Raw genomic sequence first — 16,237 nt, forward strand, 5'->3', positions numbered from 1 at the left:
ATCTTCACGGCACTGTGCAGATACTGGTTAATTAATCACCCCAGCATTGTTGCAGAATGGGTAACTGTTATCCTAATTTTCACTTATCTGAAACATTTTATTCTTTTTTTGAAAAAAAAAAAAGAGAATGCTTAAATTTTGTACAACCAAAATTTTGATGTTCTGTTTTATTTAGCATCTGGGACCTCACAGTGCAGTACTTCAATGAAATCATCATGTATTAGCATATAAATTAAACCAGTCTGGTATTCTGAATTTCTCCAAACAGTTTCTTCAGAAATCAAAGAAATGAGTTGATGTTAAATTGCTGGCACAAGCAGGAAGAAGTCTGTTCATGTCCCAAATATGAGTAACTGAATGAAGCCTGTCTGTTGGGGTTTTTTTACATATAGGAACTGAACAAAGTTTTAAGGTGATAATTACAAGACCTGAGCTCGCTCTTTAAGAAAAAAAATCTTCTGAATTTAAGCTGACATAAAACATCTTATATGTCAAGTAAAAATGAATAAATCTGCATTGTCAAACATATATTTTTACAGAAACCTATTGAAGAATTAATTCAGATTTTATATTCTATGTAGTATTCTTTTAGTGTTTCATACAGAATTATACTAAGGGAAGTTTTAGCCACTGCCAGAGATACAGAGCATTGTAAGGAAGAATAATTTATGTGCAATTTGTAATCTAGTTTAGGACTACAGAGGAAGCTTCATTTAAAATTCTGTAAATGGGCAGAGGGATAAAGGCTGCCGTCACATTTCATCTTGTGCATTTCCCCCCACCCAAATGCAAGTGGAGTAGAGGCTGTTTATTTGGTATGAAAGAGTACATCTCTGCTTATTGGAGACATCATTAAATACTTCCCTTGAAGATAACATGGCAGTACTTAAGACATTTAGCTCCTTACATGATCAATGTAATTTAGGTAGTACCAAGTATAATTCCTTCAGGAGAAATTTCATTTAGTTCTTGTGATAATTCATTTGAGTAAGGTCCATGTGCTGCCCTCAAGATCTGATGAAAACATATAAATACTTGGAGAGGAATTGAGACAGGAAAATGGCTATGTTTGTTTATTTGGGCTATAAGAATATTCCAGGGACCAACTCCAGACTCCTATAATTCATAAGGTCTTAAAAGCATACTTTTTTGTGTGTGTGTGATGCATCTCTCAACTCGGTGGAGTAATTAATCTGAAATAAAATGTCTACTCTTTCTATAGAATAACTAAGAAACAAGTATCTCTCCCTGAAGCCCTCTGCTCCCCAAATCACTCATGACAATAAACCCATAATTCATTACTCATAATCAACCTGAGTTATATATTCGTGGTATGAGTTCTAAGTTACTCAGGACTGCTGTAAAAGCTCTGAAGAAAGACTTTTTTTTTTTTTATTAGAAAAAATCCCACACACTCATTATCCTTACTATCCACTAGGCACAGTTCTTTTGAGTCTTTTTGGAGACTGTCTCCTTTGTGCAACATCTTGGCATAGTAGCCTTTATTTGCCCTCTCTTAGCCTCTTATCTGTGGTAGCGTTAGTCCTCTATTTTGATGGTTCCTTTACCACCCTTAACATGAGGGTGAGCAATTCTTTTCTGCCAACGCAGTGGAGTACAGCACAGGCCCTTCTTCCAAAAAGGAAGTTATTCCCTCCTTGACCTTTAAAATACATACCTGCTAAAGCTTTATTTGACTGAAATCTGTGGGGTTGTTCATCAGGCCAGATTTGCTAGGAAACCTGGCAGTATTTCTATAATGCTTGCATTCGAATGCTACTTACTCATTCAGAGCGCATACATTGTTCTGTGGGTTAGACTTGGGAAATTGCTGCAGTATGGTGCAGTGGTACATCAGCTCACTACCACCTTTTGGCACTGTTCCCAAGGGTTGAATCTTATTGCAGCCAAGTTTTGCAGTACTTTTAAGCCCTACTGTGTAAAGGACTTGAGAAAATTAACTGATCTCTAACTGTAGATCTCAAGGACATTATAATAATATAATGTAGTAATATAATAATGTACAGTGAAGTATAAATGGCAGATTGTATAATCCTATTGTACAAGAAATGCATCTCAATAAGCGGAGAGAATGTGTTCAGAATGCTATGGAACCGAGTTATTACAGCAAGATCAATTAGACGTGATTGACCTCTGAGGCCTATTTAAATTACTTCAGTAGGAAGCATTAATATCTTGGGTACAGCTTCTAGGAAACGTGCCATATTAGCTATAACTTTCACAGACTTCTAATAACTGAACAGATAATTTACTGAGTGTGTTACAAAAGACTGCATATCTTAAAACAAAATAATTAAATAGAATATTAACTTTAAACAAATTTCATTTTTAGAAACAGCACTAGAAATTGCTTTAAGTCTAAAACCAAACCACTTCCTCTAAAATTTTTAGGAGACTTCAATATCTCATTTCTTTTGTTGAAAAACTCTTATTTGCATGACTGCAGCAGCAGTTGTAGAAGAACATAGGGAGACCAATACTACAAAAACTTGCAGACAGAAAAATCAGACACACTGAAATACAGAAGGCTTTCCTTTTGTGACTTCCCATTGAATAAATTCAACTATTTTCATTAGAGAAACTCAAGTTGCCTGTACTGTGTGTTAAGAGAGAGAAGTAACTATATTTTGATGTACATGTAGATGTAACACCAATGTAGTCCAGTTTCACCAGTTTTTTTGAGGACCGTTCTATCAGTTTGCAAGACTAGCAAGGGGAAAAAAAAGAAAAAGGAAAAGCTTTTATTCTCTGCAGAGCTGAAGGGTTAAACAGAGCTACAGAACAAGTTGGAAAAATGTTTTCTGGTCCTTAGTGAGAATTTCCACCTCAGCCACATGGTCTTGGGGCAAGTCATCTCAGACAGATGCAAACACATCTGCAAATGTTGAAATGGTGCTGCAACTAGATCCTGTTGTTCAGTCACTTCTTGTAGTCAGGCAAGGCAACACCTATATGCTAAAACACATTTAGCAGACCGCTTGTATTTGTTCATCCTTCCTTGGGGCTGGGAGGAATCCCACCCTTACTCAGCTAAGCACAGCAGTAAGCTCTGCAAGCGCACAAGCGTCCCTGTATGTCGGTGTTGCTGTACCTCCAGTACTCAGCAGCACGGCAGGCATGGGAGCGCCTTGGCCAGTTGGGGTTCTGAGCACCCCGTTCTGTCACACCGGAGCAGCCCTAGGCAATACTGCTATTAAACAATGTGCACGGTGGTAGTTGCATGTAAATGCAAAAGTACAGATCTCACTAACTTCTTAAAATTAATGCATGCTTGTTTATTTAATCAAGTGGATTGTTTTTACTCCTTTTGTACATAGGAAAAATACTGTTACAAACATGGTGGAAATTAGATTTTTACCACAGTATTTGCATAGCACGTTGTAAATAATGAGGAAGATGTATATCAAATTCAAATATATGGAAATCCTCTTCTGAGTTTTTATTATACTATTAATTTCTTTTGTCCAATGTGATAACTTGTAATTTAAACATAACCTGTATCTTTCTCCAGTAAGAATCAGTAAAAACATTTATAAAGTATAGGAAATAATCCCACTTTCTCTAGAAGGTGGCACAAATTAATTCTTTTTAGATAATGCCATAAGTGAAAAAATATATTACAAATATATTAAAAAAAATATTGGATTCTACTGCAATTTTTCAGCTTTGTATGCATGTCACGTCCATTGCCTTAACCTATTTAAAATTACTTTGGAGGAATGACTGTGTGATCTCTAGGGAGATGAATGAGAACCCTGGTCTTCAGAAGTTAGTCAAGGCTTTTATTAGAAGCATGGACATGAGCACGGAGAGTGCCTGTGTTTCCTAGTGTGAGATAACCTTGCTTATTCAAAGTTTTAACACTTCTTGAGAACAAGTAAGATAATCTGAAACTGTCTAAAACTCCCAAGTGGTTTTACTAAAGCTTCTTCTTTCACATTTTTCCCTCCAGTAAGAGTTCAAATTTCCCCCCACATATTACTCCAAAATTATTTACCACTTTTCCAAGGTCACGACATCCATGTTGCCTATAGGCCTAGGTGATTTCCTGCCATTGTTCAGAAAAGGTTTCTGCTTCTGTGTGATTTCAGCATAAGGAGTATTCACCAGTGACACAGATATGTCAAAAGTGAGCAGTTTGACACCAAATTAAAGGAATTTTATATTGTCTGTACTTGGACAGATGGTACCCTTACTCATTTTGTGAGCGTAAATTACTGCTAACCTTAAAATGATTTATTCACTCCTTAGAACTGTAGCCAATAGCTTACTATCTAGCTACATGAGTTTTCACATCCATCAGCTCAACCAGTGATCCAAAAGCAAAACCTGGCGCTTGGAACATTATGTTCCTTTTGTGACACTCCTGGGAGGACTTTAGGCCTCTGAACCAGTGGATGAATCTGCGGTTCTTTCATTTGTGAAATAGTACTGTGGAGGATCATCTTCCTATAAAACCTCCAAGCATGAATCAATACACATTGCCAACATAAATATTGTCATTCCAAATAACGTATTGCTAGTTTATAGGTTTCTGTAATTTTAAAGTTCCTGTAAAGCTGGGGAGACATATGAAGGAAAGTACTGTGTACTTTGTTTTTTCATGTTCTTGGGTACATTTTGTGCTCAGCTATTTGGACAAATTTCAGCTGAGGTGTGAAAACACAGTCAAAGAATGAGAAAACGCTGTTGAAGCATGACTGTAGAATAATACTAAAGCCTTTAAAGTCTTACAGGTACAGGATTTGATAAGCATACAGTAATAGAGGTGCCCTGAGGCAAATACATAGAAAACAGACCCATGAAAAATCAAAGGCTACTGATTCTACAAACCCTGTGAAAAAAAGCAGCATGTTGATATCCTCTTGCATCCTATCCCCTGTCTACACTGGCTTATCCTAATGCAAACATTTTATTCTATAGTGAATCCCCTGTCTGCCCTTCCCCCTTTGGTTTCTTACATCCTTCTATACATTAGCGTATGCTTGTCAAGGTCAAGGAGGGCTGTGTCTGGCCGGGTCACTCCCGCGTGTGGGGTTCTCACTATTAGTGTGCAGGCTGATCATCAGTCTGAGCTGGTGGTTTCTTACTAGCCCGAATCTGTTGCAGCAGATTTGGTCTGACTTATCTGTGAATGTTGAGTGGTTGTCTGATGGACTCACGTGCTTTTGGCTGTTGTGGGTTGAACGAGAGACGAGGCAACAAGCTCTGTGTGTGTGTGACCATCTATGAACCCTTACCTTCCTTAAAAATGGGCAAACACCATTTTTTTTTTACTATGCATGTATTACACAAGGTCCAAAAGCCCATCAAGTCATATTATGCTGGGAATTGTCAAAACATGACTGGAATAGCTGTTCTTAATGCAAAAATATTGCTACTTATGGATACTTCCAAATTTCATGCAGGTTTCTCACCTTGTAATAAACAAGAGCTACTAAGAACATTGTATATAAACCATGATTTTCACTAATTAAAAATGACTAATTTGATGAAATTCTTGCAATTCAGGAGGAAGAGATGTTTGAAAACAACACTTGTTTTTTTACAATCAGGCACTTTTTCTGTTCATGTTGCTTTTTATTTTCATTCTTTCAGGCAAACTCAAGAAAGATTGCAGCAGAGTATGTTGATTATTAGGCCGTAAAGATGTTTTTGTGGACATTTTGTATGGATAATAGGTGGGCATCAGTGTCTTTTGAGGTATTTTGGGCTTATTTTTTAGCTAAATATGTTCCATTGAACTTAATTACGAAGCTGTGGGTACTTACAATCTGCTTTAAAAAATAAGATGAAGCAGGGTCAAACTAAGCACTAGAAATCAAAATTCCCAACAGCTTCTGACAGGATGGACTTCAATGACTGCTTTTCAAGACACAAATAGAGAACTTTTCCCTCCTTAACATATTCTGATGATTAACAAACCAGCGTAACTCAATGCAATGATGAATTTGAGGTTGTCTTCTCACAGAGGAGACACTTCTCAAAGAGATTCCAGGAGAAGTGATATGACCAGGATTGCCTTGGAACGGAGAAGGCAGCCATTGGGATGCCTTTAGTTTCTACTCCTGCAGATTTTCCTAAAGCTTTCTGAAGCATGACATCAAGTGGAAGCTCTTCCCGAGTATGGATTGCAGATTTTGGCAGTTCAGAATATGGTTTCCATTATTATAGCTAGAAGTAGGAAGATCTATAGTAATTGATCATTTCAGGCCTGTGCATTTGAAAGGTGAATAATCTCTTCCCAACTGTCAGTTTGGTAAAGCTTTCTGTCCTAGGAAACTTTAAATAACATTGAATATATGTTTCCTCTCCATGCAAACACAGAGCAGCAGGCACTAAGGCTGCTTGACACAGCTAGAACAACTGTGATCCTAATAGTGTGAGCTGAACATGCCTGTGGAGGAGGCCTTCATACTTTGTTTAGTGGAAAGAAAACAATTCTTTAAACTGGGGTAAATCAGAAGGTAACCTCCTGAGAATGAAAATATCCAACAGTAAGCAATGTATGTATCCAACAGTTATCCACCAGTAACAATGATGGAGAGTTCTGTTGTGATTGTGCTAACCAAACAGTCATAACAACAACTGAAGTTTTTCTAGCATCTCATACTTGTAATACAAAGTATTAATACTGCTGTTCCTAAACTGTCCAGGTTAAAAATATTTTACCAGAATCTTAATTTGTTTGAGGTCAATCCAAGTCGCGTTCATCCTCCATTTCTAACATTTCTGTTTATAAAGCTAATTTCCTGACAATTAGCCTGCAAACTTACGATGCAGGGACTTATAACTGGCCCATAACCAAATCAACACGTAGGTTCTGCATGTCTGGACAGGCACTACGGGTCTGTGCAGAAAGCCCTGAGTGTATAGGAGTATGGGCTGATGACAAAGTATAAATGCAGATGCTGTGGGTGTACCCCTAGTGCCTGATTCAGCGGTAAGAGCACAGCGCATTCGAGCTGGACTCCCAGAGTCAGAATGATTCGTGCACTGTGGCGTTTTAGTACTGTTTCCTATCACTTTATGCCTGCAGGACTTGTGCGACAGTGCTGTTATACCAGAATGGTCACTGGTACTGTACGTTTGTCATTAGAATTTTAACAGCTTGGGCCTGCCAGCCCCAAACACAGCACTGACATCCAGGAGTGAGATTAGAAACATGGCATGGATGTTTATTTTTTGTCTTGGAAATGCACGGTGTGTCATGGCTTTACTCCACTGAACAGCTGACAGGCAGATTTTCTGAAGATACTACAGTACATAAATGATAATACAGGACAATTTCTAGTTATTTTAATTTCAGTAAAAGTTAAATGTTAATAATAAACCCATTAAGGTGAAACATCCACTTGCCTCAATAAAAACAACTAACCCACACTGAAATTTTGAAGTCAGTACTACTAATAAATGAAAAACAAGCAGGTACTTTGAAGCGCATTTGTGAGTTTTCTTAGCATAAGCACAAGGATGAGAAGAGAGGAATACTTTGGTATAGTCTTAGATCACCTGACACACTAAAATTAATTTTCTAGGCCTCCTAACATTAGTTTCAACAGCGTATTCTTCAATGGTGACATTCTTGTTTCAGCTGAATGGGTGGGTTTTCTCATCAGTATCTGTCACTACTCTTTGGCTGCTGATCCTTTTAAAGCATTTTCTTTCTACTTTGCCAGTTTCTACTCCCTTTCTCATCTTCCTTTTTCTCCCATTTATCAAGTGCCACATACATATCGGGGACATCCCCTGTCACATATTTGCACATAACTGTATGCCCTCTAAAAGAAGTCTTCGAAGTGTAGCAGCTTTCTTACAAGTCTTCAGATATTTCAAGGGTGGCATTCATTCTTTTTTGCTATTTCTTTAGTATACACAAGCTAATGTAATATAAAATCATTGGATGATTAAATTTCTGAAATACTTCAATATACCACTTTTCAAATTTCAGTAGGATTCTTAGAGGCCTGCTATTCAGAAGGTGTCATGTTTTCTGAAGCAGATTTCTCTTCACCAGACAAATCAATAGTAGGGTAAGGAGTAGTGAGTGTACTGATTATTTCTTGAGAGACAGGAGTGAAAAACTGATCTTGCTTTCATTTATTAGTTGTACTGACTTCAAAATTTCAGGGGTTCTGGTGGGGTTTTTTTTGAGGTTTTTTGGGTGGGGGAGAGACAGAATTGAATGTTTCACCTTAATGGGTTGATTATTAACATTTAACTTTTGACATTAACAGATGCGGACAACTGTATCGTACATAGCTATAACTGTTCTGAATGATTCAGGTCTTATTTAGGCAGAGATGCAAAGAGAGATCTGAGAACATTCCCTTGTCTCATTTTCTGCCTGCCTGCAGTGCACCTCCTAAAGCACATGTCCTGTTGCTTTGATCTAAAACATAATGACCATATAATGGAAATAGTTAGAGATATTCTTTGTTAATAGGTTGATGGAGAAGGAGAGGGGTATGCTGCTTTATGAAATACACTGAGATAAACATTAGCCTGTACTAATTGGCTGGATTTGTGAACTCCTCTTTTTCCCTAGTTAAGAAAAGTAATGGTTTCCCAGCTGCAGTGGCTGCTTGGGGATACCAAACTGATATGAATGACACTATCTTTGCAGTGAAGTGTTGTAATAGTGACAAAAACTTGCTTGCATAGTGTAGTAATGCAGCCTAAACCCAAAGCTAAAGCAGCAGGAATGCTTTGCTCTGCAGCTATGAGACTTCCTGTATTCGGTGTAAGATTAAAATTCAGATTTAATTGTGCAGACACTTTTACTGAAGTAACAATTTGAATAAACATCTTCATCTGTGAGCGATCCTGTGTAACTCTGGTAGTGAAGTTGTTTATAACTCTAGGCTAATGTATAGTACAGATGCAATTCTGGCTTCCCACTGCTCAACGTCCCTTCTGCCTCTGTAAAAGGAGTTGAGTTTGTGCTGCTTCTGCCTTGGTTCCTCTGCTACAGTTTTCCAGTTAGCAGTAGTATAAAATCTAATGGGCCTATCGAAGTTACAGTAAAAAGTTTACCAAGATCCAGCTTCCTGTGCTATTTCACACCCATTTGTATAAAATTGCTTGCCCGTTTTTTGAAAACTGAAGCTCTGCCTCTGTATATCTGAAGGTTATTGATGGACAGGAGCCAAGACTTGCTAAAGATTGTGAAGGAAGTCAAGGATGGAGATGGAAACAGCCTCTTTCAACTTGGGCTCTAAGATAGAGCCTTTCATCACTAAAATGTTCTTACTCTTTGAAATAACTCCAGAAGATGCATAGACTCTCTCAGTCAGTGGCTGTGCAGTACAAATGGACTACATCCCCTTTCCTTGAACTCTAAGGGATACTGTGCTCACATTTCCCTTTCCCATTGCTGTTCATTTGTCTTCCAGAATCAACAGTAGTTTAAATTCGAATTTGCAACCTCATGCTGTCTGCTTATTGTTCCCTTACTGAAGAAGTGGCTTTGAATGGAGATTCTAATTAGTCTTAACTATGAGATTCAAAAAGTTTTGAAAGATGTTACAGTCTCTAATTAGTTATTGTTTTCCCAATAACAGAGAGATCTCGTAAAGCTCATTCTGCAGTGATGGAACTATCTCTTCGTGTAAGGAGATTCTAGTACAGAAAAGGGTTGTTGCTCATAGCAATCAAATAGCTGCTTTTGAGGACTTTATTCCATCCTCAGTTCTTGATTCCTACACTTCTATTGGCACAATGTCTGTTGAAATGTTACAACACTTGATTTTTTTGCTTTTATTCAGGAGGGCATATTTTACTATTTTTAATCTATATCCAGCTATGCTATTTCAGTTTTGAATATGTAATATAATCTAGTAAATTATAGTGTATATATATTAATATATCTTATAATTAAAGTAGGACATTAATGTGATGTGCATAGAAGTATGTTTCCTAGTTGGTTTTCCTGGGAAAGGTTATTTTAGAATGTAGTTACCAGTGATGGCTACTATTAATGCAAGCAGTGAACTAATCTGCACTTCACACAGCAGAATCCTTTATCAGGCACAACACAGGCATGCAAAGAGATAAGAGGAGCAGCAGGTCTCCAGGCAGTGGAAAAAACATACAGATGGCAAAGGAAGGTTTTCAAAGGTAGAAATGGCAGTTGACATATCTCATTTCATTTATGCATTTAAAGTGTACCCCATCTTCTCTAAATCTCAGACATGCCTGCTGTTTATATTACACATAACAAAACCCTGAAACTAAAATTGCAGATTCTTTTCAATGACACGGGGTTCAGCTCGAAGAACGGTGTCAATGAAGATCCTGTGGTGAAGCTGTGCCGATTTTGACTTTCACAGTTTTACTCTATTTTAAAAAAAAATTGTCCCGTCTGTGACTGACTGTATTTCTTCCCTAAAAGGTCTTTCTGGAAATCCAGAATAAATCAAACATAGCATCAATATCTCTTTCCTCAAGCCACCTCTTGTTCCGCAGTTTGGTTCAGGTGCAGCAGAACAGGAGACACTGCAGCTTGGCTGCCCTTGGATCCCACTGCACAGGGGAACGGTGTGCTCGGTGATTACGCTGGTTTTCCACTGCCTGAACCAGGCTACCAGCTGGCTCCGGTTCCAAGACCATTTTCAGTCCCTACTGATTTCTTTGCAGAAAAATGTACTGCATATTCTAAAGGTGTTCTGAATTCTTCTAAGTTGTCTTATATTTTCTTATATTAATGTCTTATATTTATATTTATATATACACAATTTCTTATATTAATAATATTCTATAGAGTATATATATAGAGTATAATAAATACTCTATATAATACAATAGATATTTATTTAATCCATCATTGGCTTTTAAAAAATAAGTAAATTTATATTTCAGATCTTGCAAATACTTGCCTAGACACCAATCTGAACATCAAGTCTTTCTGCACTGTCATATGTTTCCACTGCCACAGTAATGGTGGAAGTGGAGCGTTTCAAATCCCATGACCCATCAGTGCTTTAACGACATTCCAATCAACATATACCAGCCAAACAGTTTTGTGCTACTTCAACACCTCTGCTCTGGCTTTATTGAAGTGTTTGCCCATTGGTCTTGGTAGCAATTCCATTTCTGCCTAAAACAAGCCACAAAGTTTGCTTGCAGGTAACCATGAGCGCTACATATTCTGTTGGTGATGGTTACTCTGGAGACAAATGCAGGTAATACCATGCTTCTCTTCACAAGGGAAAGACTTCTATGAACGTATCCTGAGATGAATCCTCAACCTCAGGGCTCAGCATGAGATGGTATGGTACACTCTGCTATTAGGCCAGCTGATTAGCTGTGACTCGTAACTGCTTGTAGAAGCACACTAAAAATAAAATGCCTTTCTTGGCATCTGTTCCATGGCAAAAAGCTATGGCCAACAATAGCAGTAGTTCTTCCTACAAACAGTTAATGCGTGTGCAAATCACAAAATTTACATGCTGCACTTCAGAGATGCAATTCAGCAGTACATATAACAGACCTTTGTTTTTGCTGATCATTTAAGGAAGGAAACAAAGAAACATGCATTGTTTCTGAGGCTTTGACACACTGAAAGTGAAAGAGGAGAATACAACTAGGCCTTCTTTTAGTGAAGGAAAAGAATGTTAGAGAGGGAGGAGAAAGTTAGATCAGAGTTCTCCCATTTAAAATTGTCGTTAGTCTTGGATAGAAATCCCCATCCTTCTCTGTTGTTGGTTTTTTTTTTTTTCTGCTGCAGTTGCAATACAAAATACTCGCCAGCATATGCACAGGATCTACTTCGAGGCGAACAAAAAATATCAAGCTGAAATAGCCAACCCAACCGAAGTTTTATAGACTAAAGAAACACTGGCAGCATAATTTATTTTAATGGACATATTAAGCTTTCACCATCTGCTCTGCCCCTAATTATGAATGCCAAAAGAACATATTTCACAGTTAAATCAGTAAGAAGACATTATTCATGCACTTACATGTTACTTCTACACTAACACTTCTGCAGTGTTCTCATACTGCCTACGCAATTCAGAGCAAGCTGCTCACATCTGAAATTGAACTTTTTGGTAAAAAACATTTTTCAGTAACTATTTCAGTGGGAAACTATTTAATGTAAAAAGTATTTTTAAAGAAAAATGTAAGTGGGAGAATGAAAGCCTTTTGTTTTGCTAATAGCTTCTTGGAGGTATACATTTGTATTCTATATTAATCCCAAATAAAAAGTATATTTATATACATTTTTCTACTTTTTCATACAGTTGTCACAATTAAAACTAAGCATAATTACTCAGGTTCTTGATGTTTTGCAAAAACTATGCTTTTAAGACTTGTTCACATGGTGAACAAATTTTTTTAATAATTTCATAACTTCTTAAATAAAATTTATTTTCTATTAATTCACAGAAATGCCTACCAGATATTTTTGCTTCTATCTCTGATCCTATATTGAATGGGTTTTGTATTTATAGATATAAAATTTCATTACTTCAGAGAAAATTTAAAAATAGATAGAAGAAAATTAAGAAGTATTAAAAGTAAATTTGTGTGAAGTACACTTAAATACCGTGCTTATTCAAAGTGATCAGATAGGGGCCTTTAACTTGCATTGGAAGAATGAAAGTGGTGATGGATTAAGATCTAGACCCTTGACTTGGTTCTCAGTATATACAGATGACTTTAGAGAAGGACAGAAGAAATAGAGAAACAAAGTCATGTAATGACTTGCTAAAGATTAAGCAGACTTTGGACAAGTGTGTTTTAATCTGCTTTCTTGTATTTTGTTCCCCTTGTCTGTTTGGAGTGTATGTATGCTCTGTGTGTGTACCCAGTGCCTAGTACAGCAGTTGTTTCAGGTGGTGTTACAAGGACATACCCTCTCCTGCACCACTTCGTAGCAGAGGTACATACCAGCCTCGCTGCGGAAGGGGAGCAGCTATTTAAGAAGGAGAGATCGAGCCATTTATAATGCTTACATGATCAAGTCGAAGACCACCTAAACCAACAAAAACTCTGTAAATGAAGCTTACTAGTGATTATGTGAGAGAAGCAAATAATTTTGAAGGGAATTGACAGTAGCTTAGAATTTCATCCTGTAGATGTATTGACTGTACAATTCAGGAGAGAACCATGAACTGTTCTCCCTGCACCTTGGTCAGCTGCAAGGCTCTGCTAACTGGAACTGGGCTCAACACACAAGGTAAAGCATTAGCATTATGGTAACTCATACCATATTGCGTACCACGGGACATCTGGTATTAGGGATTGTGCCATCCTTTATCCCGTGCTTAAGGAAAATAAAATAGAGAAATTCTCGATTTTGGAATTGTGCCATCCTTTATCCCGTGCTTAAGGAAAATAAAATAGAGAAATTCTCCATTTTAGTCTTGTGCCATCCTTTATCCCATGCTTAAGGAAAATAAAATAGAGAAATTCTCCATTTTAGTCTTGATAAACCATGCCTTGTTTTGGTTTAGCAATTTAGCCCTTAATATTTGCTTGGCCTTGGAAGTGGTAAGTGTGGTAGTTGTGTGATGAAGAAGAATCCTGATAAGAAAGAGGAATGATCAGAGCGTTAGACTTCTGTTAAAGGAGTATAGCTATCATCCAGGCAGTCTGAAAAGCACAGGAAATCTTTAGCAGCACATACAGAAAATAGGAAAATTAACTGGGAAAAATGTAATTGCTGAGGCTGAACAACAGAAAGAAATTTGGCAGAGCGCTGGAGTCTTATGAAGAAGGATCTGAACTTTTCTTCTGGAATACATTTATGTTCCTGAATAGGATGGAAGGTACCACCTTTTTCACTGACTCAGTCCTCTGCAACAAGTCAACTGGATACAGGCATTTTTTTATACAACCATCTAGAGACTGAGCCTGTACTAGCAACTACAAACTATTTTTTTGTAGCAGCATAAAACTTATAGGAGAGAATAATTAAAAGATGTAGATTATAAAGTGCCACTAAGACATCAGGAGAAATCAAGGGGATTGCCAGCATCCCAGAGATTTTTCTAAATGAAAGGAGCAAGGTGATGCTGGGAAGTGGATTCTTCCCTATGAAATCGGAAAGGGAACAGAAACCCTTTGTCATTCTAACCTGGGGAAGAATTCTTTACGTACCCATACAGGCATTTAAGATGCACTAGTACCTTGTAAAAACATCAGCTTGACAGAAAATGTCAGGAAATATCCTTAAAAATAATTATTTGAAAAAATGTAACCTATTTGTTTTTACAAATGGCTAGAATTTGGTTCTGCAAACAATCTGACGTGACATCCTAACCTGCTTAAATTCAGGACTTTCATTCTAGACTTCTATTTTGCAGACTGTATTTTTTTTAATTGTAGAAAACTAGTCTTTGAGCTTGGTGAATGTATTTTTTTCTCTTTTTGCTGAAATGTGAACTATTCTGAAGCTGAAACTTTATATTTGGTAGCTGTTGACCATGAACATATGCCCACTATCTAAAAAGAAAGAAAAGATAGGGCATTCATTTTTCACTTTCATGTATGTTGCGTGTCAACGTATACGTCTGGGTCTCTGTGGGCATGCAGGAAGCTATCCAAAAGGACTCCTATGTGTGTGAGTACATCTGACAGCAGTAAGTATGGTGGAAAAGGAATCCAGTGTCAATTGAAGGGAATAGAATAATGTTCCCAGGTATCAACAGGGTCTGAATTAGGACTCTAGTAAATTTTAGCTGGACCAATGCACATATAACCTTCTCCTTTCCTCCCGATAATTTTAAACACAAAAATACAAACGTTGTCGGTGGAGAAAACCTCCTTGCAATGAGTACATTGGACGTAGAAGTCTAGGTTACTCTAAATTTTGGCACTATGTGGGTTTTTATCTTCTAGTATATAATTTGGGGTTTATGAGAAACTAAGTCTTACGAAAAGCTTTTCTATGTGCCCCTCAGAGATTGTATGAAACATTTTTTTTTTCCTTTCATCCTCAGAAATTTAAACAGCTAACCGGTATATGTGGCTCTGTGAGTCTGAAAACATTACATATTTTTTCATATGGATGTGGGCAGAAACAGCTGGTCACAGAGACTGTGGATTGCTTGCCATCAGTTTTCTCTTCTTTGCATTCCTGTAGAGTATTTTAATTTTAACTGAGGATACAGGATTTGAAGATAAAGTGAAAGTTAAGAAATCTAGAAGTGGTAGAAATCACTTATCTATTCTGTGTCTAGGTAAAAACTTCCCAATTTCTTACAGAACTATTTAAAATACCCTGGTTTCACAAGAAAAAACATTTTTTTTTTCTTAGAGTCAGTAAGTATTAATTACATTAAATTCTATGCATCTTATTTTAAAAAGAAAAAAGATTGGTAGACAAAAACTTGAGTAAGAAATTTAAAGGTTAAATTTTGTGCACAGTCTTAAGTTTTGATACAGGGACTGTGTGTGTGTGTTTATATGTGCCAGCACATGTGGAAATCCATTCTTGAGTCATTGAGATTAAATGATATGAACATTGAGAAAAGGAATTGTATTTGCTTTTCTAAAATATCTTCTATATTTACACTGGCAGTAATGAAACTGCTTGAATGAGACCTGTAATTAAAGCATGGGGAAAATTCATGTTTAAGTATATCCAAATCCAGTACAACTAGGAGGTAAAATCCCTTCTAAGATGGGACAATACTTGGAATGTCTTTGACTTCCCACTTTTCAGTGTCCTCAGTCATCTGGAGCTCCATAGTTCTCTTGGAGACACTATGCCGTATTTTTTGTACAGACACTTTTAATTACACAGCCACTAGGAAAAAAAAAAGTATGCTGGCAGTGTGCTATGTTAGCAGGTCAATTTGCTAGTCCCATAACATTAAACTGACTGTTGTTCAAACATAACCTAATTTACCTTGTGTGCTTTTGTTCCCTGTCTCAGTTCATAATGTTATAGGCGCCTGATGCGGATTGTTAGCAAAGATAAAAATTAAATGTTATTAGGAGAAGGAGGCAGTTTATGCTTTCATTATCTTGAAATAACTAGTAAGGATGGATTTTTTCCTTGGTGTGTTTTTATATTGATTGTCCGAAGTCTGATCCTGTGTTCTGTCATACCACATAATGCTATGGCTGCAGTTTCCCAGCAGAAGGTGATGGACGCGCTGTATGTTTGCTGCTCTCGAGGTTATTAGGACAGCCTGTTACGAACAGTGCATCTGCAGTCGCCTTAAGCCCGCATTGCTTGTGTTCGGCTGAGACACCTACAGCA

At 37.2% G+C, this 16,237-nt stretch overlaps 1 protein-coding gene across 4 annotated transcripts in view; it reads left to right on the plus strand.

Annotated features, from left to right (window-relative positions):
- APBA2 (amyloid beta precursor protein binding family A member 2) overlaps positions 1-16,237 on the plus strand; it is a 106,240-nt gene that overhangs the window by 22,525 nt on the left and 67,478 nt on the right. The gene's annotated exons all lie outside the window — the stretch shown is intronic.

This window comes from Falco punctatus (genome assembly GCF_963210335.1).
Source record: "Falco punctatus genome assembly, chromosome: 7".
NCBI lineage: Eukaryota > Metazoa > Chordata > Aves > Falconiformes > Falconidae > Falco > Falco punctatus.